This window comes from Gossypium hirsutum, chromosome D03, assembly GCF_007990345.1.
Source record: "Gossypium hirsutum isolate 1008001.06 chromosome D03, Gossypium_hirsutum_v2.1, whole genome shotgun sequence".
Lineage (NCBI taxonomy): Eukaryota > Viridiplantae > Streptophyta > Magnoliopsida > Malvales > Malvaceae > Gossypium > Gossypium hirsutum.
This window is the reverse complement of record NC_053439.1, coordinates 10,522,168-10,548,337: the sequence shown is the minus strand read 5'-3', so window position 1 is coordinate 10,548,337 and position 26,170 is coordinate 10,522,168. Positions and strand designations below refer to the sequence as shown.

The following is a 26,170-nucleotide window of genomic DNA, read 5'->3' as shown; positions in this document are numbered from 1 at the left end:
TCAATAAAGTGAGCAGTGATACACAAATAATTAACTCTTTGCAAAGAAGTCCATGTGTCAGTAGTTAAGCAAACTCTAGAACAAGAACTTCTCAAAAGTTGTTTTATCTTGACCCTTTCATCTAAATGCAATTGATAAACATCCCTAGTCATAGTAGTTCGTGAAGGAATATGAAACCTAGGACATGCCACAAACATAAATTTCTTAAAACCTTCAATTTCAACAAACTTGAAAGGTAATTCATCAATCAGAATCATTTGTGCTAATCCTTTCCTACATGCTTCTTGATCAAATCTCCAAGTTGAAAGATTCCCTTCCCCCCCCCTTCAACTCCCTTTCTAGGTAAAACTAGTTGTCCTTGACTAGTGTCAAAAACATTACTAGGATTTTTCTTACATGAACCACTATGAAATTTCAATGAACCTATGCCATTTTTTTTTTTCATATCACAACAAAATTTCTTATCACAATAATTACATTTAGCCTTACTTTCACCCTCACTATTAATAAACTTAGTGAAGTGAGACCAAACTTCTGACCTTTGAGGAGGGGCTTTTCTTTTCCCGGGCGTAGTCTCCTTTGTTTGGATTGAAGCTCCAACCCCCGAATTTTCAGAATCTATCGAAGTAGGAGGTGTAACACTACCCTCAATAGATGTTGGTTCGGTTGACATTCTGCAAGAAAAAAAAGTATATAATAAATTAAAATAATACGACAAACTTGGGGTCAACTGTCAAGGACAATATTATTTACAAAATCCAAAAACTTAATTAAATTGATGCAATATTATTTAGATCATTTATATCAAGACTTTAAAAAAAAACTTTATCTCTCTTAGTCTTAGTTAAGTGGTGCTGTGGGATTGAATAAATACATACGTATGTATAAATAAATAAATATCAAGAGTTTGGTCTAATAACTTGTCGAAAACCTAGCATCATCAGTTAAGAATTGGTATTCCATTAGAAGTAAATAGGAGGAATACTTTCGAATTTTGATTTTCATCCACGTACTATACTCAACACTTAATTAAATTGATGCAAAATAAAAAAAATATTTAAATGATTAAGTCCAAAATGATATAAAGTTTTTTTTAAATGAAGTTAATGATTAAGTCCAAAATGAATTATATTCGAGAGTTTGATTATAATTTGGTAATATAATGATCCCACGGGACAAGTAAAAGATTAGTTAAACTTCAAGAAAGGTGCCCAGCAGTGAATTACATATGGCCAACGAAAAAGGAGAATAGTATTATGAAATGAATAAGCAATTATTTCAACTTGGAAGGGCCCAAATTTTCAAGAGTAATTTGTAAGAAAAAAGACAAAACCATATCCTGATTTCTCTATTACAAATTTACAATGCATACGAATCTATAATATTAGACTGCTACAGTATTTTTATATCATAAATTTACCAAGTTCGACTGCTGTGGTGCATGCAATTAATGCAAGAAAGAAAGAAACAAAACTTTATTATGTATTGTTGAAACATCCAATATCTGTGGTTTTCTTAAGTTAAAAATTAAAACAGCCAAAAACATAACAAATGCATGGAATTGTCAACACTTGATTCCGTCACTAAAATACACAATAAACAAACTATGCGTCTACGCCGGTGCATTCTTCAGCAGTGATCTCATGGCCTGCTTTTATGACCAAAAGGAAATAATTCAAACAAAAATAAGATTGCATACATATACATATATAATCATAAAATAGTAGATACAGATAGGTAAATATACTTGAAAGGTCCTTCTATTTTAGGGGCCTAATCAAATTAATCCACCTTCTATTATAATTATTTTTTTACTTATCAGATGGTCAACTATAAACATATAATGATGAATTACACTAGTCAAAGTTTTGTTTGAATTCTTTAACCAAGATGTTTCACATAGAGAAAATGAATCAAAAGTGAGGGAATCTTCTTGGTCAAAAATAAAAACTATATTTTCGGGTGTCAGCAAAAGAAGAAAATCGTATTTTATCTTATAATAAATTCAAAAGAGGATTGCTTGAATATCCTCGATATATATACATATACAGTTAATGAAAGATTTAGGTGAAATTCTAGGGTTTCAAAGAAAAAGAAAATGGAATTGCCGAATGCGTACCAATTAAAAATCTTCAAAAAGGAAATGAATGAATATAGGATGATTAAACCCATCAGAATTAGGCTTAACATTGACGATTAATGACGACATATAAGTAAAGGGAAAAGTATGCAAATAAAATAAAAGAAAGGAAAAAAAATTAAAAAAAATTCCTTTCATTATTAAAGTCAATAGAAATTCAGTGGAGAGACGAGAGAGTCCTCCTCCCCTGTGTTTATCAACCTTTAATTCAATCCTAAAGGGAAAAAAATTCAAAATCCAGAAACTATTTTTATCCTCCACGAAATCTGGATCATTTTCTCCAGAAAATCGAATACTATATCAGTCAACTACAGATTCAATAAAGACCCATTCAAGAAATTGGAAAAAAAAAGAAAGGGAAATTAGAAGAAAGCAAACCTGGCCCTGGTGGTCCGAAACTCCGACTCGGCGACTCCGGCGGAAGAGAAATTGTGGGTTTTTTGTTTTCCTGGTTCGACTGTCAACTGAGATTGAGAATATTAGGGTGGGATTTAGGGCAACGGGGGGTTGGGTGTTTTGGTTACTTGTGAGTTGTGATTCTGACTGTGAAGTGTGGGTGGGATTTGAGGGTAGAGAGTCGGGCTGCTGCTGAGAAAGTGAGAAATGGACATTGGACATTTCGGTGCTGGGTTATTCGGTGTTTAAATTGGGCTGTCTTATTCGGTGCTGGGTAAATTGGGCTGGGTTTAAATTGGGCTGGGAAAATTTCGGTTTACCCGAATTTTTTTCGGTTAATCGGTCCGTTTCGAACCGATTTAACCGTTAACCAAACAAACCAAAAAAACTTAACCGATCCCCGATCGAATTTTTTTGGTTCACCGACCGATTAACCGAACTCGGTCGGTTAATCAAAAAATTTCGGTTTTAACCGAATAATGCACAGCCCTAATTATGTGAACTCAATTAAGTCTAAAATGATGTGGCTCAATTTAAAGGAAATAAGATTTTAATTGTAGTATAAGGTAAATCATATCTATTCATTCGATTATTTAATGGACGTACTAGATTAAAGGTTAGTCATTATAAATTGATCCTTTCTCTACTTGTTAGAATTAAAAATAAAATACATATAAAAATTATAGCCTTCATCGCTAAGGGTGTTTTGGCAAATGTTGGATTATGTGTTTGTACTTCTTCCTGTATATATTATTATGTTATGATTTTGATATGGTCTTACAAACCTGAAAATCATCTTCTAAATTGGATGGGTAGATAAACTAATGTTGTGAATGGTGGGATAAGAAATGTCAACTTGAATTATTATTGGTATAAAATCACCATTTAATCATATTATTGTGTCATGATGAATCTAATCGTGAGTGGCATTAATATATTTTATTGTTTATTATAATTTAAAGTGAATAATGAGCTTTCAAGTTTTTATCCTCCAAAATTGAATATTTTAGGTTCATGTTTATGTGATATATATAATTTGTTGGTCATCAAAATAATCGAAATATAAAGTTTTTATAGATGTCAATTTAATCACGTATGTAACACTTTTTACTCAATCTAATAACAAATCTAGGGATATCACATTAAAAATTTTTAAAACTTTTTATAACATTCAGACTCTTAATACACTATAATTGGACTCAATTTAAACCTTTGAAATTCATTTTTGTGTTTGATGTCAAAATTTATACATATATGCATCATCTGAACTTATTTCATGATCTTAAGATTTATTTTTAATTATTCTCATTAATTCATCATAAATTCATATACACAACTTAAAAAAATATTCCAAATTGCATACTGATCATAAGCAATCTAATTTATTTCAAATATTCTCAATCATTTTATATTCATTTAAATAACTAAATCACACAAAAATCGATAGAGTTAAGAAATGTTCAAAATTTCCGATGAAGTCTCTAGTTTGATTGTTGAAATGGTGCGTAAACACAAGAATCCATGACTACATTATTCAATTGCAAATTGGATTAAGAAAGCTACTAAAAATATATTAAAGCATTATGGAAAACTCAAATCTACAGAAAGGTCCCTGTACCTTTGAGTGTAAAAGACAAAAATTGCAGAGAAAATCTAAATACACAGCAGCCACTAAAACCTAAGAATTAACCTAATGATAAAGTTCCCTAAAAAATGTTTTAAAAGTGATACATATAGTTATGAAAAAATTTGACCTAATATTGACAAATATGCCCTTATTTAACAGTTGATTTGGATTATTTTGACTGAGAAATACCATTGCAGAATTTGTCTCGTCGAGCTTTTATAACATCCTCGTTATGCCTTGGAGTTAGTAACAGTACTGAGTTGTGTTAGGAATATTAAAGAATTTTAGAAAATAAATAAATAGGAATTTTGAGTATTAGTGTAGGAAGTAGTTAGAGTCGATAGAAAATTAGAAATATTTTCAAGATGAGAAAAATTAATTCAAGGGTAGGAGAATGGAAAGCGATAGGGCAAAAGTAGGAAAATCAAAAGTTTGAGATAATTACATTGAATTGGAGGAAAAGGAGGAATGATTAGAAGTAGAATTTTCCAAAATAAAGTATGAATCATGCATCATATTGTACAGAAAGTTGAAGGGTAGAATGGTAATTACTTAATTTAGATCATTATGGAAGATGTCATGATTAAGGACTAAATTGTGTAAATTTGTGATGGTAATTTGGTCATTATCATATTTAAAAATTAAATTAGATGGATATTTTGGTTGAATTGTGTAGAAAAGATGAAGAAACAACTTTCATATTCCATAATTCCCACGCTATCTTCAACAAACCACCATATCAACTTTTGCTTTTATTACAATCATAGGTCTTTCCACCCTTTCTGAGCTCAATTCTTCAAACTTTCTTGATGATTTCTTAGTAAAATCAATAAAGAAACCTATTAGTCACCTTATTTTCATGAAAAGAGAACCAATAGTTATCTTTGAGGAGAGAAAATAAGAATTTGGTGTTGATATAAAGTGATTAAGAAAAAGAGAAGAGGAGTGAAGATCAAATTGGAGATAAAGGAAAAGAAGTGGTTAAAGAGTGAAAAGAAAGGAAAACATATCATCCAAGCTTTTGCAGTAAGTACTTCAAGAATTTTATCTTGTTGTGACTTATATTTATACACAAATTATGTTGAATAGTTAGTTTAATTGTGTTTTTTTTAGTATTACAAGTAGGAATTGGTATTTTTTATAAATAAAAATAGATTAGATTTTATCTATGTTGTGAAATTGAAATGGTATGTTGTAGTGGTAAAAAAGGACTAAATTGTAAAGTAAAAAAAATATGACATGAAGTCTTGAATGTTGAAAAGAGATCATAAAAAAGAGTGTTTAAATATTGATGATATGAATGTTGAATGATTAGTGAAACTATAAGTTATATTGAATTTAAGAATATTTGGATCAAATTGTAGAAAGGTGAAAAGTTGTCTTATTTATCTCTGATTGAATAAATGTTATAGACTAATTGTGTTGAATCCCATGTAGATGAGATAAGAAATATTAGGATATAGATGGCATGCCATTAAGTAAAAATTAGTGCACTTTCTGTTTTGATTGCACTACGGTGTTGTTCTGTTCTGATAAGCACTATGGTGTTTTTCTGTTCTGATTAAGCACATTGGTGTTGTTCTATTCTAATAATGCACTCCAGTGCACCTCTATGTCACACCCCAAAAATTGGTGAATTCAGAAAGATGAGTAAGTATGTATGTAAACTATTGGCGCGTTGTGATAGTATAATCTGCCACCCTGTTGGCCTAATGGCGAGTCAAACTATTGGCGTATATGAACAAAGAATCCACTTGATGACGATATTTAAGGATTTAAATTTAGGGTATCTTCAAGTGAAGAAAGACTTCACTCAAGAACGGGTATGCCTAAGGACGAGTACACCTTATAGTTTTGGTTGGGCACAAGAGCCTACCAAGTTTGTGAGAATGCTACAAGAAACTTATTTGTCTTATAGGCCATGCCATACACGAGTTACTGCCAAAGTATAGTACATTTGGTTCAATTGAGCACTGTTAATGTTAGTTCTCGTAACGAGATTAGTTGAGAGTTAGTTGAATTGATTAAACCCTCTCTGTGACTAGACAAAATAGTAACGAATATCTTTACCAAATTTTCTTTACTTTCTTTTAGATTTTTGTGGAAAAGTTAGGAGATTGGGTTAGGTAAGCATCGTCACTTGTCAAAGCCCACAGTATGGGGCAAGGAGTATATATCTAGTGAGGGAGTAGGCAGTTCGAATGACTTTTCTTTCTACTCTATGTTTTGATCCTTCCTTGTTGCTAAAATGTTCTCTTCTTCTTCGATAAAATAGGGCTAAGACCTCGTTTAATTAATGAATGATTCAACATTCTGTTAAGTCTTGCAACTCTGTATGCTATGATTGTTGATAAGTGGGGATGAGAAAAGGTGTAAGAACAGTAGGGTGTGAGTGAAAGGCCCTGTATGAGGGTGGCATGTAGTTGAAATGTTATTAAACTAACTATAATGGGGATTCTAATAGAAGTTCTATGCCAAGGTAAACGTGAGTCTCGGGTAAGTCCCTGGTACCTACTTTTGTACATCATTTTATTTCGATAAATGTTTAATGCCTATGTAGAAAAGTATGTCTCCTTGTGAAAATATCTGTATAGACATAAAAGAAGGGTATTGATAGTTGTTTGAATATGAAGTTGCATGATGAGTATCTTTGATGCTAGAGAGTTGGTACATCATCTTTGAAATGCATGGGGAATAATAATAAGTGTTACATGTGTGTGTGGTCAAAATCTAAATAAAAAGACCTTTCTTGTGGTACGAGTCTAGTACAAGCGAGTTTGTGATATGTTTAAATGTGAAGAGAAGATATATTGTGTAGCCTCTAGTAGGGCGGATATATTGCTAACTGGACAAGCAGAACATTGTGAAAATAGAGATTTATCTTGTAGCCTCCGGTAAGGCAGCTATAATGCTGATCGAACTGGTAGATCACGGAATAAATATGTTGAAAGTTCATACCCATGGCATCATATGATAATATTCCAAGAGGGTGTAAAGGTATAAGACCATATGGGAGAGGCCCCATGGCATCCACAGAGATGGTTTGCTAGGACCGTAAACACGGATTACCTGAAAAGCCTTTGTGGTGTTGTACGAGGAAAGCCTTAATGGCATAACAATCTGGAAATCTTGAGTGATGAATTATCTAAAGATCTTGTATGGCGAATTATGTAAATCTTATGCGAGGTCTTACATGGAGAGCCTTGGTGACAAGCCATCTGGAAAACTTTTGTATTGAATTCTAGCATGCGAGCGTAACTGATAAGTTATTAGTCAATCGTATGGTGAAGTATGGTATGCCTTTGAAGCATTCTCTGAATGAATTCTCAAAACAGTGTGATAGACTGGGGAATATACCATAGTGATCAGCCATGATAGAAAACTTTATATATTTGGAATATTGGGTAGTGCAAGTGTCCGCCAAACTTGAAATTTCTTAGGTCCTGTATTAGAGATATTTAGGATTCTATTACTTGAATTAAAATTTTATATTCTCTTAAGTAAGTCTACTTCTCTGGATTGATTTGAAGATACAATGTAACTAGTGTTTTGATAATCGCTGGATCCTGTAAAGGAATCCGTCAGGAGTAGCATCTATTGAGTATCATTCCAAAAAGTATAACCAACTATTATCTGTAAAGAAATTGTGTAATGGGATTCGAAATATGGTGTGAAGTCTATGATCCACCAATTGGGTGAAGTGTCTATAAGGTAGTTAAGTGTAGAGATTGACACATGGTTATCCACCAAAGTTGAAAAAAGTCCAAAATCTTAAAGTCAAGGATTTCGACAGTAATGTAAAAAAGTAATACCGATTATACCTCACTAAGTTTCATTGAACTTATGGGTGTTTATTTGAAATACAGGTTATTAGGTTTGAACCGGTTCACCAGAGAGAACCAAGCTAGGAATGCGCCAAGTAGTGATTGTAGAGAGATATTATACATGTAGAGGGACACTTTAAGAAAATGTTTTCAAATGGCGAATAGTATTATACACCACATTTGGGTCTAATTTAATAAATTTTAAGTGGTATTGACTTACACTATCATTGAGAATCTGTTGTAATGAAATAAACATTTATCTTCAGAATCTATGACTTAGAATGATAACAAATAGGTAAGAAATATGTTCAACAAAGCCTTCGCCCAATTTTTTTAAATTTTCGTTAAATGTTTAAGTCTGGTGGCATTCTATATTAGCATCTAATAAATCAGGTAGGGTATAAGGTGATACACTCTATATTTGTTTCGTATATCCTAAGTGTTCTGTTCAGTCTAAAATGGGCTATAAATTGCAATATGAGCAAGGAAACTGTTAATGTGATATGGTAAATGGTGGTAAGTTCCACGAAATGAATATTTGTTCATTAGAGCCAATAAGATAAATGACATATATATTTACATGTCTATATATATATATATATATTAAGAAATTATAGTTGTTATATAAAGGTTTAAATTATTGTATTACTTACTAAATTGTCATCAGCTTAACAAGTTTCTTTTTAACGCGTAGGTAGGAGCTAGAATCGATAAGCTAGGACAGAGGTCATGGTTGACTCATCTCATCACATATCCAAGCTTGGAAGAGAGTATGTTTAAACATTTTGGTTTAGTTTTGTCATGTACATAAGTTATGTTGGGAGAAAATGAAATGTTTAATGGAATAAATTGTAGAACTTGAATACTTTGTTAGTCTATAAACTTAGTTTTAATTAAATGAGTTTGAGATAAGTTATGTGATTATTGAAATTGAAATTGAAATTAAGTTCATTTGGCTGAATTGTGAATTGGATTGGTTGTGTTTCGAGGTTTATAGTGCAAGGGCTTAAGTGTTATAAGTTTGGTACTTAAGAAAAATTTCCCTTAACTTTCAATATTGAACCTTAAAATGGTATTGATACCTTGTACAGAGTATCGATACTATGAGGAAAGTATAGGTACTTTGACAAGGGCATCAATACTTTGACTTTTGCTAAATTTTTCTAAAACTTCGAACTTAAATTTGGTATCGATATGGGGTAGAGGTATCAGTACTAAAGCCAAGATACTGATACTTGACCATATTTTATACTTGAAAGTGGTTGAAACAATTTTTTTCTTTACTCGAAAATTTAAATGGTTTTTAATCAAAATCAGGTTGTCTTTAAAACATTATGTTTGTAATATCAAAATATTGGGCTCAATTTATTAGAATATGATTTTTTTTACTCTGGCAACAAATGTAGCATTACGATACCTTGAACCAGCAATTGGATAGAGTATAGGGGTGTTACAGCTTCGGTGTTACAACACCTAAACCTTGGTGTCGCAACACCCAAACCTTGGTGTCTTGACATCCCAAACTGCTTACTCTTAGAGATGTTTTGAAGCTTCTGTGTCGCGACACTAGTCCTTGGTGACACGACTCTAACCCTTAGATGGTTGGGATTTCTCAACCTTGGTGACTGCCCTCGATGTCACAACCTTAGGAGCTAAATATCGTGATCGTAGAGCTCAATATCGTGACTCACGCCGTTTAATGTTGTGACCCCACCACAAGTTCACTTGTAGTGTTTTTTTTTGTTAAACTTCAAGTTCTCACGGTACCAAAGGTTTAGTGTTGCGACTTGGAACACAATGGCAAGGCTGCTTCAAGTTTTTGCCTTGGTCACCTCCTGCACAAGCTCAAATTAATTGTTAAACTCCCAAATACATGATTTTTCCATTTTGGTTTTAAAACACACTGAAAAATGTATAAAGTTGAATTCTAAAGTAAAATCTAATAAATACTAAAAAGTATGAAATAAAGTCATAAAATGCTCAAGTACAAGCTCATTAACTATAAAAAAGGTTTAATTTGTCATATCAATTTATGGCAGATCAAGAGGATCATGTGCGATTTAAAAGCTTAGTTTTGAGGTTCCTTTATGATTTAGTGATCTAGTAGTGAGATATGTTTAAGTTCAAAAGAGGTTGAAAGCTCTATTCCCATTTAGGTTTGGAAACCTAGTTAAGAGGTTCTCCAAGTTTGTTCATTCTTTTTGCTGATTTGATTTAATTATTTTGATTTTTTTCTCTTTTTGTTTTTTTTTTTCAACAAAAAATAGAATTGAAAGTGACTTGATGTCTACATCTTTGTGTGTTCCTTATTACACAAGCAAGACACTAATAGGGGCAACCATAGACAACTAATTTTATTCAGGTTTGTGATTCTAAATTTATTGAGCTTTGAATTCATCATAACTAGGGCTATGCGATATATTTGAACAAAATTAATTTTTATTTTTAAAGTTGAGTCAAGTTAACTTTGAAGTTGAAATTAAAATTTGAATTTATAACAAAGATTAGATTGAATTACCTTCACAAGTTTTAAAGGGCTTGAATTAGATTTTGTTTTTCTTAGAAAAAAATCAAATTAAGTTGGAATTTTATTTAAATTGGCCTCCATTAGTTTGAGATTAAATTTTAATTAATCCTAATTTAACTTCATTTTTTGTTTTTGGAAATTTGGAATGGGATGGATATAATGGGCTTTTAGAAAATATGAAAATTTTAAAAAAAAATCATGATTTTATTTTTAGACTTGATGGAAAATAATAAAAAATATTCCATGCTTTGTTGTAAAGTAAATTTAATGGTGAGCCCCCATTTTTAGTTTTTAAAATTTAAGAGTTCAAGCTCGGATTTATGCCCGAGTTTTAGATTAAATCCAAATTAAGTTCAAGCCCAATTTTCAGTTTAAAGTCCAAATTGGGCTCAAGTGAGTCAAAGTTCACATCAAGCCCAATCGGTTTGGAGGCCCACAGGCCTACTATTTATGAAATTTCAGTTTAAGGTATTGGCGCCGCACGTGGTAAAGGGAAGGTCAAAAGGAGCATTGAATGCATTGAAAACCACTTATTGTTATTATTATGTCATATTTTATTATATTTTATATTTTTAAAAAATTAAAAATGTAAAAGAAGCAAAAATACAAATAAAAAACATCAGAAAATCATCAGAGCTTCTACCTGATCAAGAACGTAAGATTGAAATTTTTTATGTGTGATCAACAACATGTTTATGGAAAATCTTGAACCTCGAGATACAATCAAAGTTTAAAATAAATTCTTTGAAATTTTTTTCAAACATTACAAAAACTTGCAAACTAGAGCAAAAGAACTGATCGAAAAATTAACAAAAAAAAAAGAAACTAATATCAGAATACCAATCAGCTACACAATCTTAGAACAACCAAAGGTATATTTCGAGTTTTCCTTTTCTTTTTTTGAGTTTCCAAAGCATGCATGTTGAGCTTTTGGGGTTTGGGAGATTTTAGGCTCGATTTTTGAATGACAAAGGAAGGAGGTTCCGATGATAGCAGCCTCACCTAGGTTTAGCCCTTAAGCCGTGAGGAGACCACTATCTTCATAGATTTGGCGAGCCCTAAAAGAAGAGAATTTTGGCTTTTTAGGTTTCAAAATTCCTTTGAAAGAGAACAAAAAGAAGATTTTTATTTATTTTTTTCGTTTTTAAGGAAAAGAGAATAAAGATTTTAAAGAGAGAGAGAGTATTTTTGCTGGCCACCGTGCATCCTCATTAGAAACCAGAGAATATTGGGTTCTCTAGTTATAGAAGCTCGCCAGAAAAGAGAACAAAAAGCAAAGGATGGAGGAGAAAGAAAGGAGGAAGAGTGTTGTTTGAATCGAATCCGATTGGCCAATTGGATCGGTCCGACAAGTTGCTTTGAATCGATTAAATTAAGAATTGATGAGAACCGATTGAACCAGTTAAAAATTTAATTGGATCGGTTAAAAACCGGTTAAATAGAGATTTTTTAATCTTTCATAATTTTTTTGAACAATCTCATTATACGTTATGATGATATTTGTTCTTTTTAACACAATACCTACCCATAGCCCTTCCTCAATCCATAAATAAGAGGATAATGCGCTTTAGCGAACTCGAACACATGTCCTCGTTGATAATTTTTAATAATTTTTTAATTAAATTGATTGAATCAGTCGAATTGATAATTAATAATCAGATCAGTTTTATCATATGTCAGATTTAAAAAACATTAGAGAGGAGAGAACGTGTTTTTTTGGGAAATTGGAAAATTTGGAAGGAAAGTGGGATTTTAAGGATTTAAATAGGGTGAATTATTGGGAAATTTGCAACATAAGGACCCACGCGTTTTCCATTTATTTTTTAGGGATTCTACTTGTTTTAATTGCAATATTAATCTGTTTAGTTTTCATAAGGACACACGCGTTTTCAATATGATTCAATTTTAGAAATTCAGTCTAGGAAATTGCTCAATTAGTCCCTTTGATTTCACATTGTTTTCAAATTTCAAATTTTTATTAATTTTTAATTTAATTTGTTTTTTAATTTTAATTTGATTTGATAATTAAGACTCTTAAGTTTTCTTTTTAGAACAAAGTGATTTATTATTAATTTAATTATTTTTGGGATTCATTTTTTATTTTATCTTTTGTAGGAAATTTTGCTACGAGGATTTTTAATTATTTTGGTTGTATGATTGTTTTATTTAATTTTAATTTTAATTTTGTATCATTTTTCCTATTATTTTTGATTGATTGGTTCGCGGTTATTGTTTTTTTATTTTTATTACAATTTTGGTTGATTGTTAATATTTTAATATTTTTAGGATTTTATCATTATTTTTGATAATTTGTAATAAGGGAGTCATTAGGCGTAAAATAATTTGGTTAATTTGAAAGCATAAAAACCCTAATAAAAATGTCATAAGCTAAGATGGTACTATCTTAGGATAGGTGTGGTAGGGTGTTGATCCTTCCCTACGCGTAATCGTATTTCTAAATCTAGATCTCTGGTACATAAATCGCGCTTGTTCTTTTCGGATTTTCCTTAAATTTCCTTAGGTTAATTCTAAAACGAGTAAATTTATAGGTGACTAACCATATCTGGCCTAAAATAAATTTATGGTAACCTTAATTTTTATTTCTGTGTCTAGTATGTCGGATTTGCATTTGGCATGTTATGGCATTTACATATATAATCACCAATAAGGGTTGTGTGCAGTGGAAAAGCATGTTACAGTCACAAAAAGAGAACATAGATTCAAATCTTGGAGAAAATGTAGTTCTGATTAAATGCTAAAGTTACATATTTTATGTAATTAAATTGGTTAATTTATGAGAATGCACCACTAATTTTGCCATATTTATTGAATTTCGTGCAGGAATACAATTTGGGGCTAAATAGAAGAAAAAGGAAACAATTGGACTAGATTGAAGAAAGAAGCAAAGAAGGAGGGTTAGAGCAAAATTTTTCCAAGAATAATTAGCTGAAATTGTTGACTTAGTGGGAGATTATTTTGGGATATTTTTTGTCATGGAATATTTTTTTCCTTAAATTCCTATGACTAGTTGGCTCCTAATTTAGTAAATCCACTAGTATAAATAGAGCATGTATTGTTCATTTATTCATCAATCAAAAAATATTAAGTTTTCATCTTTCAATTCATTCTCTCCTTTCTCACGTAGCATTGTTGTTTCTTTAGTTTCCTTTCCTTCAAATTATTAATTTCCAGTAGCCAACCACCCATTTACCTTTACTTTCAATTCCTAAAAATTTCCAGCTTGTTACCACTCATAACTTACAATTTCTTTTTCAAATCCTCTTTTCATCCCCAATAGTCAACCACCCCACTTTAATATATTTTCCCAACCCCCATAATCAATCACGTCACCCATCTTTTCACCCATTTACCTTATTTAATTTATCAAATACCAACATGCCCTAAACCTTAGCCAACTAAACCCATTTTTAGCTTTAGGTCGGATTTAACCTTGTCAAAACCCGTGAGTTACGAACCCGAGCGATTTAACTCCTAAATTCCAGTACTTATTATTTCTCCGGATTAAGAGTATGATTTTGTCAGCTCATAAAGTCAGATCAACACTAAGTCAAAAAGACGTTGTTTGAGTTAGTGTGATTAGACGTACAGTTGGAATTCCGAAGGGAACGTTTCTAATCGGTTTTCTGTAAACACATTGGCGTGCCAAGTGGAGATAGTTGTTTGGTTCCGTCAAGGGAAGTAGTAACCGGATTTAAATGTCCAACGCGGTTGAGGACATTGGTTCGAGCTAGGCTCTTCTAGAATGCAAAGCTGCCGGAGTTCTAAATCACGAACGTTTCGTGGTTGTTCGATCAGTAAGGGTTAGTTATTGGACATTCCATAACTAATTTACACAAAGAAGAGTCGGTGTCCGAGGCGTCCTTGGTAGCTATAACTAGCTTATTGGATAAGAGGAGTTCATCTAATTTCGAGGATCAGTTCAAAGACGAGGAAAAATCCGTGCCTAAGGCTGTGCTTATTCTAATTAATTTTTCTTCAAACTTATTTAACTGCATTTTATTATTTCCTTTTCAACTTTTACTTTTTACGCGTTTTATTTATTTATTTCAGGTTCCAGGTTTTCGATTTTATTCTCCCCCTAATATCTTGGGCAGGACAACTGCCCCGACATAAATCTGGTCAAGAGAGCAACAATTTGAAGTAAACCCAGTCTCTGAGGGATCGGCCCTACTCCCTATACTGCTCAAATTGCAAACTAGGCGTAGGTTTATATTGGTGGACTCAACACCCATCAGTTTTGGCGTCGTTCTCGAGGACTGGCAACACTTACAATTGTTCTCGAGGAGCCCTGAATTTGAATAACAGGTCGTCGAGCTAACGACGTTAAACAAAGCGCTGTTGGGAGGTAACCCAAATTTTTCCCTTTATGCAAATAAAATTTTTGGTAAAATGGAAAATTAAAATGCATGTCAAGGATTAGTTCTGTCTAAGGAAAGACTTGGTACTTAAGAATGTCCATTGTGACTCACCTCTCTTTCCTGGGAACTTACTTGGTGCATTTATCACGACTGTTTTACCAAATCTCGTAATCTTGGTTTTTAATAATTTATTTCTCGAGTTTATAGCTTAGCCAATAAATTTGAAAAAAAGAACATTTTTATTTTTCTATTATAATTATTTTTTACTATTTTATTTAATTTTTGTTTTATTTCTATTTTGCAAGGAAACATTCTAAGACAAAATTAAAATCCCACATGTCAACTCACAAATTCTTTTTATTTTTCAGCCAAGGCCCACACTACATGTCCACCATTTTAAAATCAATCTAAGCTAGCCCATAAACCCAAAATTTCCCACCCCAACCGTCCATCCCTTTCCCAATTAAAAATAAAAACCCTTACACCCATCAAATCAAACTTTTCACCTAGAAAAACAAACCCCACTACCCCATATTAACTCACCAAATTCCCCCCTGACCACTCCTTTCAAATAAAAACAAAAACCCTTACACCCATCAAATCCTAGCCTTTCACCTATCACATCCTAGCTTTCTTTTCACCCTAAAATAAAAAATCACACACAACCCATTACCCCCTATTTGACCGGCCAAAGAAACATAAAAATACAAATTCAAAATCTTTTTCAAACTCTTCTTTCTTTCTTTTATTTCCCTTCACCTTCAACACTGCCACTTCTTTTACCATCCTTAAACAGACCTCCAAGAAAGCCATTGCACCACCCTACCATAGTACGCACCCACGACCGCGCAGCGCAAGAACCACTCTTAGTGGTAAACCATCGTCAACATCGTTTTTCCGCTTCAACCTTTGTCGCCATCGACTCCGACGAGTCCCTTCCATCTCCGCCGCCGCAACCGCGCTGCCCTAGAAGAAACCGCAGCCCAACTTCGATCGCCATAGTCTACCCACCCCATGAGCCACCCGTTTCCACCGATCACCCTTCGAACAGCCCTGTCGAACCACCTCACTCATCCGACAGCCAAGACCGCTCATCTCCCCGACCAAACGTCCATGCACGTCAATCATCACAACCGAGACCATCGAGAAGAACGCTGCGATCTCTAAACAATGGTGCTGAACCACATTCAACACAAAGACAAACCCGAGGCCGCCAACAGCCACCTTTGGCCGATTCGTCAACTCCAACGGCGGACGATGCCGAAAATTACGAAAATGAAATAGAAAATCAGGACATTGAGTATCATCCATGTGAGCGAGGCTAATTTTGACAAGGAAGAAGATTCATGCCCCCGGAGAATAGATTTCACGGGAATCTAACATTTACGAATCCGGCACATCAAGCGCAATTCGAACAAATTCAACATCGCCCTCTTCCAGTATGTAAGCACGTCGACTTATTCTCATTATATTTTTTAGATATTGAAGAATCTATTAATCAATATTTTGATGCTATTGGGTGGACTGATTTTGCTGCTATTAATAAACTTGCATATTATGAATTGGTTTTTGAATTTTATTCTACATTTTACTTCAATCGTTCTGCCAACACCATAGGTACACCTCATGCTGTCAATTTTTGCTTGCTAGGTGTACATTATAATCTGTCTATTTCTGAGTTTAATGTTGCTTTGGGATTTGTTAATGAGGACTATTTAGCAACTGATGACTATTATGACTCATTTCTCGACATACCACTTGACTTTGATGCTAATGAAGCTTTGGCATTGTTAACTGAAATGAGACAGATTTCGTACGATCCGAAATGTTGCAAAGACATAGGAATTCATAGTCCTGCACTTCGATATATACATTGATTACTTACTTTCAATTTTTCGAGACATAATGATGCGTCTGCTTCTTTAACTAGGACTGAATTATTTTTTCTATGATGCATGCATTAGGGAAAAAAGGTGATTTAGGATATTGGTTTGCTATACAGTTTCAGCATGTTTTGCGATCGAATCGACCACTTATTTTAGGTACTTACATCAAACGTTTAGCCTCTAATTTGAATCCATCAGCTGTCAATTTTAGTTCTTTGAATTTGGCATACAAAACGGACTCTTTAGATACATACTGTTTGGATTCTATGGGGTTATATGCCGGTATCCCTTCTTCCTTTTATTTTGTTCCTCCAGGTACAAGAACAGGTCGGTCGCATAGAGTGTTCAGACGAAGACACCAGCACGGACCAGAGCCTCTAAATTCTGTCGATTCTTGGTTAACCCGAATCGAAGAAGGACTCAACTCTTTACGTACCTTAGTGACAGACGTTCTCACACATCTATGAGACCATCCTCCGCGATGTTGAAATACATGGGAAGTTTATTTTTCTTCTTTTGTCTACTTACTTTTACTTTATATCCTTTAATGTTACATTGAGACAATGTAAAATAAGTAGGGGGAGGGAAACATAAATTGGTTCTAATTTGCTTATACTAGTCCTCGAGCATTTTGTATGTATCTGCAAAAGGAAAATTTTTCTCCAAAATAGGACTTGACCCCCATGGTTTGCACAATTCAACAATTTAATCCTAGCACATTAACATCTCAAATAGCCTAGCCTAAGAAGTAAGTAAATATATTTTAGAATTTATTAGAGCTTGATAGGCCTACCCCTAATTTATTTTTTATTTGTTTATTTTTGTACTTAGGACATTATCGAATTTTTTGACGCGAGACATGATGACAACCCAAGCACCATGTTCCGGTTACTCAATTCGGATGTCTCTAAGCGGGTTATTTCGCCCTACTCATGATAACTTGTTAGCGGAGTGAGTGCAAAGAAATTGGGCAGCCACACGAACCTTTTTACGCGAGATGTGATGACAACCCAAGCACCACATTCCGGTTACTCAGCCCAATGCACAGTCTAATTTTTTCACTCTTAACATTCGTATCAGAGGAGTATTATTATTTCTTCTTCTTCTTCTTCTTTTTTTTTTTGAAAAATAAAACATATGATAAAAAGGTAGGCAATCAAGCAAACTCATAATTCCCAAAAATTTCTTACCCACTAAGTCTAGGTTATTGAAAAGTTTCATGTGTAAAGAATTAAATAGCTAAATCGGTCAAACCATAAGTGTACCATCCTAATTAAAAGAAAAATTTACCTTTTACCAAAAACATGCAAAAATAGCGATGACAGATAAGCAAATTAGAACCAATTTATGTTTCCCTCCCCCTACTTATTTTACATTGTCCCAATGTAATATTAAAGGATATAAAGTAAAAGTAAGTAGACAAAAGAAGAAAAATAAACTTCCCATGTATTTCAACATCGCGGAGGATGGTCTCATAGATGTGTGAGAACGTCTGTCACTAAGGTACGTAAAGAGTCGAGTCCTTCTTCGATTCGAGTTAACCAAGAATCGACAGAATTTAGAGGCTCTGGTCCGTGCTGGTGTCTTCGTCTGAACACTCTATGCGACCGACCTGTTCTTGTACCTGGAGGAACAAAATAAAAGGAAGAAGGGATACCGGCATGTAACCCCATAGAATCCAAACAGTATGTATCTAAAGAGTCCGTTTTGTATGCCAAATTCAAAGAACTAAAATTGACAGCTGATGGATTCAAATTAGAGGCTAAACGTTTGATGTAAGTACCTAAAATAAGTGGTCGATTCGATCGCAAAACATGCTGAAACTGTATAGCAAACCAATATCCTAAATCACCTTTTTTCCCTAATGCATGCATCATAGAAAAAATAATTCAGTCCTAGTTAAAGAAGCAGACGCATCATTATGTCTCGAAAAATTGAAAGTAAGGAATCGATGTATATATCGAAGTGCAAGACTATGAATTCCTATGTCTTTGCAACATTTCGGATCGTACGAAATCTGTCTCATTTCAGTTAACAATGCCAAAGCTTCATTAGCATCAAAGTCAAGTGGTATGTCGAGAAATGAGTCATAATAGTCATCAGTTGCTAAATAGTCCTCATTAACAAATCCCAAAGCAACATTAAACTCAGAAATAGACAGATTATAATGTACACCTAGCAAGCAAAAATTGACAGCATGAGGTGTACCTATGGTGTTGGCAGAACGATTGAAGTAAAATGTAGAATAAAATTCAAAAACCAATTCATAATATGCAAGTTCATTAATAGCAGCAAAATCAGTCCACCCAATAGCATCAAAATATTGATTAACAGATTCTTCAATATCTAAAAAATATAATGAGAATAAGTCGACGTGCTTACATACTAAAAGAGGGCGATGTTGAATTTGTTCGAATTGCGCTTGATGTGCCGGATTCGTAAATGTTAGATTCCCATGAAATCTATTCTCCGGGGGCATGAATCTTCTTCCTTGTCAAAATTAACCTCGCTCACATGGATGATACTCAATGTCCTGATTTTCTATTTCATTTTCGTAATTTTCGGCATCGTCTACCGTTGGAGTTGATGAACCAGCCAAAGGTGGCTGTTGGCGGCCTCGGGTTTGTCTTTGCGTTGAATGTGGTTCAGCACCATTGTTTGGGGATCGCGGCGTTCTTCTCGATAGTCTCGGTTGTGATGATTGACATGCATGGACGTTTGGTCGGGGAGATGAGCGGTTTTGGCTGTCGGATGAGTGAGGTTGTTCGACAGGGCTGTTCGAAGGGTGATCGATCGAAACGGGTGGCTCATGGGGCGGGTAGACTATGGCGATTGGAGTTGGGCTGCGGTTTCTTCTAGGACGGCGCGGTTGCGGCGGTAGAGATGGAGGGGACTCGTCAGAGTCGATGGCGACAAAGGTTGGAGCGGAAAAATGATGTTGACGACGGTTTACCACTAAGGGTGGTTCTTGTGCTGCGCGGTCGCGGGTGCGTACCATGGTGGGGTGGTGCAATGGCTTTCTTGGAGGTCTGTTTAAAGATTGTAAAAGAAGTGGCAATGTTGAAGGTGAAGGGAAATAAAAGAAAGAAGAGTTTGAAAAAGATTTTGAATTTGTGTTTTTATGTTTCTTTGACCGGTCAAATGGGAGGTAATGAATTGTGTATGATTTTTTATTTTAAGGTGAAAAGAAAGCTAGGATGTGATAGGTGAAAGACTAGGATTTGATGGTGTAAGGTTTTTTGTTTTTATTTAAAATGAGTGGTCTGTTGGGGGAAATTTGGTGAGTTAATATGGGGTAGTGGGGTTTGTTTTTCTAGGTGAAAAGTTTGATTTGATGGGTGTAAAGGTTTTTGTGTTTTTTTTAATTGGGAAATGGATGGACGGTTGGGATGGGAAATTTTGGGTTTATGGGCTAGCTTAGATTGATTTTAAAATGGTGGACATGTAGTGTGGGCCTTGGCTGAAAAATAAAAAGAATTTGTGAGTTGGCATATGAGATTTTAATTTTGTATTGGAATGTTTTTCTGCAAAAATAGAAATAAAACAAAAATTAAATAAAATAGTAATAATAATAATAATGAAAAAAAAAAGAACAAAAAAAGAAGAAGAAGAAGAAAAAATAATAATACTCCTTTGATACGAATGTTAAGAGTGAAAAATTTGGGTTGTGCATCGGGTTGAGTAATTGGAACGTAGTGCTTGGGTTGTCATCACATCTCGCGTAAAAAGGTTCGTGTGGCTGCCCAATTCCTTTGCACTCACTCCGCTAACAAGTTATCATGAGTAGGGCGAAATAACCCGCTTAGAGATGTCTGAATTGAGTAACCGGAACATGGTGCTTGGGTTGTCATCATGTCTCGCGTCAAAAAATTCGATAATGTCCTAAGTACAAAAATAAACAAATAAAAAATAAATTTACGGGTAGGCCTATCAAGCTCTAATAAATTCCAAAATATATTTACTTACTTCTTAGGCTAGACTATTTGAGATGTTAATGTGCTAGGATTAAATTGTTGAATTGTGCAAACCATGGGGGTCAAGTCCTATTTTGGAGAAAATTTTTCCTTTTGTAGATACATACAAAATGTTCGAGGACTAGCATAAGCTAAGTAGGGGGGATTTGATTAAATGCTAAAGTTACATATTTTATGTAATTAAATTGGTTAATTTATAAGAATGCACCACTAATTTTGCCATATTTATTGAATTTTGTGCAGGAATGCAATTTGGGGCTAAATAGAAGAAAAAGGAAACAATTGGGCTAGATTGAAAAAAAAAAGCAAAGGAGGGTCAGAGCAGAATTTTTCCAAGAATAATTAGCTGAAATTGTTGACTTAGTGGGAGATTATTTTGGGATATTTTTTGTCATGGAATATTTTTTTCCTTAAATTCCTATGACTAGTTGGCTCCTAATTTAGTAAATCCACTAGTATAAATAGAGTCTGTATTGTTCATTTATTCATCAATCAAAAAGTATTAAGTTTTTATCTTTCAATTCATTCTCTCCTTTCTCACGTAGCATTATTGTTTCTTTAATTTCATTTCCTTCAAATTATTAATTTCCAGTAGCCAACCACCCATTTACCTTTACTTTCAATTCCTAAAAATTTTTAGCTTGTTACCACTCATAACTTACAATTTCTTTTTCAAATTCTCTTTTCATTCCCAATAGTGAACCACCCCATTTTAATATATTTTTCCAACCCCCATAATCAATCACGTCACGCATCTTTTCACCCATTTACCTTATTTAATTTATCAAATACCAACATGCCCCAAACCTTAGCCAACTAAACCTATTTTTAGCTTTAGGTCGGATTTAACCTTGTCAAAACCCGTGAGTTACGAACCCGAGCGATTTAACTCCTAAATTCCAGTACTTATTATTTCTCCGGATTAAGAGTATGATTTTGTCAGCTCATAAAGTCAGATCAACACTAAGTCAAAAAGACGTCGTTTGAGTTAGTGTGATTAGACGTACAGTTGGAATTTCGAAAGGAACGTTTCTAATCGGTTTTCTATGAACACATTGGCGTGCCAAGTGGAGATAGCTGTTTGGTTCCGTCAAGAGAAGTAGTAACCGGATTTAAATGTCCCACGCGGTTGAGGACATTGGTTCGAGCTAGGCTCTTCTAGAACGCCAAGCTGATGGAGTTCTAAATCACGAACGTTTCGTGGTTGTTTGATCGGTAATGGTTAGTTATTGGACGTTCCATAACTAATTTACACAAGGAATAGTTGGTGTCTGAGGCGTCCTTGGTAGCTATAACTAGCTTATTGGATAGGAGGAGTTCATCTAATTTCGAGGATCAGTTCAAAGACGAGGAAAAATCCGTGCCTAAGGCTGAGCTTATTCTAATTAATTTTTCTTCAAACTTATTTAACTGCATTTTATTATTTCATTTTCAACTTTTACTTTTTACGCGTTTTATTTATTTATTCCAGGTTCCAGGTTTTCGATTTTATTCTCCCCCTAATATCTTGGGCAGGACAACTGCTCCGACATAAATCTGGTCAAGAGAGCAACAATTTGAAGTAAACCCAGTCTCTGAGGGATCGACCCTACTCCCTATACTGCTTAAATTGCAAACTAGGCGTAGGTTTATATTGGTGGATTCAACACCCATAAAGTTCAAACATTGAAAACAACATTTTTAAGAGGGACAATTATAAACCCCAAATATGAACCGTAAAATAGACATAAACAATATATACATATATAATCACCCTTTCAGGCTATGCATGCATTTCTTTTTTGGTTTAGAGCTAAATGTGTATGTTTGTATCTATATCTTACTTGTTGAATATTACATCTCAATTCGTTTTTTTTCTCTCCTTATTTAATCAATATATATTTGATATATATTAAAATTTAATGGTTAGGATATTAACACCAGGATTCAAATATATATATTGATTAACAATCTAAAGGAGCAAGGTTATATTTTCGTATTAGTCAAAACACCAAAGCTTAGGTTATATTTTCCTCCCCTTTTTCTGTGCCAAATTCGTACTTATGTTTATATACCAAAAAGAACTGTTATAATTTACGGGCCTCGAAATAACTATATTAAATATACATTTATACTTTTTTTCTTTGAAATAATATGCATTTATACTAATGTTTAAACCAATAATATAAAAAGGTTTTAGGGACACGCGTAAGTGTTTTTTCTGTCATTATCTAATTGTTAAATTTGAGGGTTTTTTTATCTGAAAATATTATTAAAAAATAATAAAAAATATATATGTTTTTTACAATAATTTTAAGTGCCACTTGATAAATTGATGACAGCAATGATTGGAAATGCAAGGATAAAGCATTAAAAGCTTGAACGTAGAAGTGGTTTTAGGGAAAGTGAAGTGAGTGGTATTTTAAGAATGTGTTGTCAAGTTGCCATTGGCTATGGAAAAAGTGAGACATTAATTTTTTGGTGTTGAAACCACAACTTTCAGCTCTTGCTTCTTTCCTATTAAACTTTTTTTTTAAATTCATCGATGTCGCCAATGTGTCAGTTGACATCCAAAGTTACTGTAAAAAACTCTATTTTTATATTTAATTATTTTTTACTATTATTTTAAAAAAACCCTAAATTTCAATTATGATCCCTTTATTATGATAACATATTTAATTAAAGTGTTGATGCGAAATTTTTCCATAAAAATATATATTCTAACTTATCGATAAAAAAAATTGTGCTAAAAAAGTATTTTTTAAGAAAAAATATATGTATGTATGTAAAATAAATAATGTCCTCACGCTTCTCTCCATTGCACGTGTACATAAATTCATCTCTTTTTAGTCATTATAAAATAATGGTCAAATTACAGTTATGATTCCTTTACTATACTCATATTTGAGATTTAATCTTTATATTTAAATGATATAATTTAGTCATTTCCTTTTACAATAACATTATTAGTCCAAATTGTTAACATCTTTAGTAGTTCTAGTTAAAATTCTAATGTGACTTTTTTTACAACAAAACAAGAGCACATTTTTAACAAAAAAAAACTATTTCAACATGATAAATTCGAATTGGAATTGGTATTTTTAAGAAAAATTTGACCTCAACATTTTAACCTAAATGATTAAGGATTTCAATTATTTGAATTAACTAATGACATTATAAAAGTACGAAAACTAAATTTTGTCAAATTAAAGTACACATACTAAATCCTAAATTTAAACATAGTAGTGGAATCATAAATATAATTTGACCCATAACAATCTATGCTTCACACAATCATTTGTCATTTGATTTAATAAAAAGGTTTATATCTTTTTAAGAAAAATTAATAGTGTTAACAATTGTATCTGAATTTTTGAATTCAAAAAATAGAGGGACTAAATTTCTAACAATAAAAGTATGGAGGCCAAATTTCAAATGAACAATAAGTACATGGATTTGAAGCATATTTTAATATTAAAATTTTACTCCATTATTTGAACCAAAAATATAAATAACCTACTGCAAAGTGTAGGTGAACTATACTAGTATAGTAGTATGTGATAATTTATCAATCTCATTCTTAATATTATTAAAAAGGATATATAAACTTTGATTTAATGTGTAATTTGATATATGAATTATAATTTAGTGCTATTATACGCAGGAAACTTTGATTGTGGTTCAAAAATATACATAAAACTTTAATCTTGATTCAATTATACACATTTAAAGAAATAAATATATCATTTTATTTTCATATTAGATAAATATAATTATTTTTATATACAATATATAACCATAAAATGATGTTATATCCATAAGTGTAATAATAATTTATGAGCATTAGATCAAACCAAAATTTCATGTATATGATTGTACAAAATCAAATTTGATGTATAAAATTATTTAGACCTTTTTGGTTACAAGACCAGATGTTGAGATGGCCGAGTTGGTCTAAGGCGCCAGATTAAGGTTCTGGTCCGAAAGGGCGTGGGTTCAAATCCCACTCTCAACATTAATTTTCATTGATTTTTGGGCCATTAAACAAAAACCAAAGCAATGGGTTTGAACTGGTAATTGGAGCGGAGAAGGAGAGCAAGCTTTGTCCTCGACACATTCTCTCTTACCATGCCGATGAAATCTATCCCATTTCCTTTATCCTCTCCATTCCAATTTTGCTGTCCCAGAAAACACAGATCAACTTCACAGGTAACTCCTTCACACATTTCATCAAACAGGTCATCCTCTATTCCAATCTTTGGCTTCAATTCATCCGTTTTCCTTTCTGATTTTATATATGATACGAGTGCTTTTACGTATAAATTTACATGCGAATATATATATATATATTTAAAGATCAGAACTATAGATAATATACTGTCAAAACAAGAAACTACACATAATTTGAAATGAAATCTAAAAACTGATATCACTGCCCTCGCCATTCATTTGGAAAACACAAAATACTTAAAATTAAGACCAATTTAGATGTTATAAAAATAATTTGGTATCGTCCCAATTCTACTTGAATATTCTTTTCACGTAAAACTATGGGAAAAAAACAGGTTATAATGACTCAAATGACGCAGGTACCATGGTGGGTTCAAATTCCGGAAACTATTACTTTCACTCTCATAGGACATACATATATTCATCCAACAAAATATTGGGAAGATTCGATTGTCGGTTGAACTGAAATTTGTTGAGTATTTTTTTTGGTCTATTTTAAATGGTGAGGCTTATCTTTTTATGTGGCACAGATACTGTTTACTGATATAACATATTAGGTAGGTTTCATGCATGTCAACACGTATATTATTCTAAATTTCACACATGTTTATATGGTCTTATGTGCGATCTCATGTGTGACTACGTAGGAGAATATAAGTATCCATCCTACAAACATATATTATTATGTGAGCTCAGTCTGCAAGCTCATTGCGCGGGCTCAATAGAATCCGACCCAAACCCATTTGAGTTTTGAACCGATGATAACAAGTATCATAACAGAATTCAACTCACTCTTTTTTATTATATTTGGTATTTTCTATTTGAAAATATATTACAACAAACATCCATGAATTAAATTCTTTGCTTTAAAATGATTTTCTAATGATACTGCTGATGCCCATCAGTTTGATTGTTTTTTTTAAATGAAATTCAGTTTCTATGTTATATATTTAAAGAAATTCTTCATTTAAAAAAAATTGTAACAACATTATATATATTAGAAATCCTATCACGTAAGTATGTGTATGAAATTTATAAATTTAAAACACAAATATATGTATAAAAATAACATATAATAAATAATGAAATGTACAGTTTGAAACTAGTTAATAATACACATGAAATATGTATAATGGTAAAATGGAAGAAGAAAAATTAGATTAAATTTATTTATCTTTGTGTTGTCATCAATTTTGACACCAACTCAA

The 26,170-nt window shown here is 32.8% G+C and overlaps 1 non-coding gene across 1 annotated transcript; it reads left to right on the top strand.

The window, feature by feature from the left end:
- The first annotated feature begins 24,666 nt into the window (after window positions 1-24,666).
- TRNAL-AAG (transfer RNA leucine (anticodon AAG)) lies at window positions 24,667-24,747 on the top strand. The gene has a single exon. It is a non-coding gene; the product is annotated as a tRNA-Leu (tRNA).
- The last annotated feature ends 1,423 nt before the right edge of the window (window positions 24,748-26,170 follow it).